Here is a 3,127-nt window from a genome sequence, read left to right on the forward strand (position 1 = left end):
AGGTTTAGAGTCTTTGGTTTAAAGAGAGGTGTTACTTTAAGGGGTCAATTTGACCCCTTATTGGGGTTCATATATGGTGAAAGTCGTGGTGGTTGTGGGTTTGAGTGGAGGAGAGGAAAAAAAGAGAAAAAAATAATAAAAGAATTAAGAGTATAGAGTGAACGACGAGTTGGTTTAGTAAAGGAAAGATGAGAAAATGGGATTAAGGTTTGATTCATACCCTAAGTGGCCTTTATATACGACTGCCAGAACGGCGTCGTTTGAATAGTCATCAAAATGGTAGTGTTTTGGGAAATGAGAGAACCCGTGTTTTGAAAAAAAGGGTAATTTCGTATGAGCTCCCTTGGGTCCTTGAAATGGATATTTTTGAATCTTTTGATTTTGTCTTCATAGTTCATGCGCTTTTCATTTTAGTTATTTGATAGGTTATTATGACTTATAGTTTTTTTTACATTTGATATGTAATTTTTTGTTATTTTATTTTAAGGGTAATCTATGTCAAATACCACTCATCTGTATGCTCGGGATCGAAAATGCCACCGACGTTTCAATTTTGCCAATTTTAGCACGGACGTATATGTTTCACTTCAAGTTTGCCACTCCGTCATTAATCCGTTAACGGTATGATGACATGGCGTGCCAATGTCGTGACGACGATGACATGGACGGCTTTTTCAAAGTTATTTAATCCACGTAGCATCTGTATTACCTGAGAAAAGTTAGAGATTCGCCACCACAAAACTTCCATTTCTTCACCACCACAAAACTCTCCCTCACTCTGTTGTCCACTGTGTACGGTATCATCAGCTGCAAGAAGCTCGACAACCTCGCTGATGATTCACTCTCCGATGACGAAACTCTTATAGCGTATCTTCTTGTCTTCTTAATTTTCTTTGGTTTCTTCTTGCTTTGCCTCGTAGGCTTTGTTTCCAGTATAATTTTTAAGTTGGTGTTGAACAACTTTAAGGGGGAATCAGTGGAGAAGTTCCTCGAAGATGAAACAAGGGTCTGTCTACCCACAGAACAAAATCAAGTTGAGTATAAACTTCTATGGAAAGCATATTGTATTTACCCCCAACATCTCTTCGTTGGGTAGGAGATCAAACGGTATCCTTGTAAAGGCATTTTTAAAACCTAAACAACATGAAGGAAGAAGGGAATTCTTACGGTCGTTACATGGAAATGCTGGAATTGAAGTTCCGGCTTTACTAAGAAATGGGAAAGTGAATGCCAATGAACAAGAGGTTTCTTGCTCGAGAATGTTCTACTCTAGTTTTTTGGAGTATTTGGACAAGGACATTGTTAAAAAGTGGATTTATATGAAAAATGGGATGATAGCTATCGTGGAGGCTGTCTCTCCTGAGTTGGGAAACCGTGTTCACCGAGTCCGTGTGCAACTTCCAGGATTCAGCCAAGAGTTTCTTCAGAAGTTTAGAGAAAAAAACATTGACTTTGCTACCCATAATGCTCAAGAAGAATCTGGTTCACTGTTGTTTAACATGATTGGCAATCTCACATTCCCACTAATCTTGATTGGAGGGTTGTTCATTCTTTCTAGGAGATCATCTGGAGAAATGAGTGGATCGGGTGGTCTTGGCTTCCCCCTTGCCTTTGGTCAATCTTAATCAAAGTTTCAAATGGATCCTTACAATGGCGTGACATTTGATCATGTTGCTAGAGTTGATGAAGCGAAGCAGGACTTCATAGAGGTTGTCGAGTTCTTGGAGAAGCCAGAGAGGTTTACTGCAGTCGGGGCTCGCATTCCTAAAGGTGTTCTTCTCATTGGCCCTCATGGAACCGGAAAGACTATTCTCGCCAAGGCAATTACAGGTGAAGCTGGTGTGCCATTCTTCTCTATTTCAGGTTCAGAGTTTGTTGAAATGTTTGTTGTGTCGGTGCCTTTTGAGTTCGTGATCTTTTCAAGAAAACCAAGGAGAATGCCCCTTGTATTGTATTTGTGGATGAAATTGATGATGTTGGTAGACAAAGTGGAACTAGTATTGGTGGAGGGAATGATGAGAGGGATCTAGAACTTGTAAGAACCTAATATTGTCAATGTTGTTATCGCTAGCATCGAGAAAGTAAAGCTTCCTGAGTGAACCCAGATCAGGAAACTCACCAGAAATATAGTTTCGTTGGATTTTGAGGCGTTTCAAGCGTGTTAGGTTGTTAAAGCTTGAAGGAATTGGTCCATTTTATAACTTTTATAGAAAACATAAAAGAAAAATATAATGTAGTTCAATAGTTAAGCATTCATTTTAATTTCAAGGGGTTTGGGGTTTAAATCCCTCTAGTTATATAAAATTTTAATAATTTTTTCAAGTAAAATGATGTCGTTTTATCTTTATTGAGCATCAAAATAGTTGTGTTGAAACAACGTCATTTTGGTAAGGCATCCACGTCATCACCGTCACGGCTCATCCATGCCATGTCATCGTGTCAGTAACGGATTAACGGTGGAGTGGAAAAATTGAAGTGAAACATAAACGTCCGTACTAAAATTGGCAAAATTGAAACGTATGTGGCATTTTCGATCCCGAGCATAAAGATTAGTGGTATTTGACATAAATTACCCATATTTTAATCTTTCGTATTTCTTTCGTTATATTACGTTTGTAGCGCCTAAAGTTTGAGATTTTTATACATGATATCCTGTTGTTTGCTTATATATGATGTTGACCTTGAATTTGTTCCCTTTATGTTTTAGTCATTGTTTAAGGTTTTTTATGCATACGTATGTAGGGTTAGTTTAGGTTTGCTTTGAATGTTTGCTAATCACATGTTCAAATCATTATGATATGTATGCATGTACACATATTTATTTTAAGCATGTTGTTCATATGCATAGATTTAGGTGTAATTTATCTTTTTAAAACTGATGTATGATATCTTCACGAGCATAACTTGACCCATATCAAATAATTGGATTAAAGGTAATACCCTTTCATTTTAAAATCGTTGTGAGGGGCTTATCTTAACTTATTCGAAAGTCACTTCCAATAATTTTTGTAATATCCCAAATATCAGATCAGGGACTATATTAAAAAGATTTGAAAATTTAAGATTTATTTGAATAAGTATAAAAGATGAGAAAATGATTTGGAATAGTGTTTAGACTAATTTGTAT

The 3,127-nt window shown here is 36.8% G+C and overlaps 1 pseudogene; it reads left to right on the forward strand.

Moving 5' to 3' along the window:
- The first annotated feature begins 495 nt into the window (after window positions 1-495).
- Window positions 496-2,047, forward strand: LOC120205933 (annotated as a pseudogene).
- Window positions 2,048-3,127: the final 1,080 nt, after the last annotated feature.

The sequence above is a fragment of the Hibiscus syriacus genome, unplaced genomic scaffold (assembly GCF_006381635.1).
Source record: "Hibiscus syriacus cultivar Baekdansim isolate YM2019G1 unplaced genomic scaffold, ASM638163v2 tig00000453_pilon, whole genome shotgun sequence".
Lineage (NCBI taxonomy): Eukaryota > Viridiplantae > Streptophyta > Magnoliopsida > Malvales > Malvaceae > Hibiscus > Hibiscus syriacus.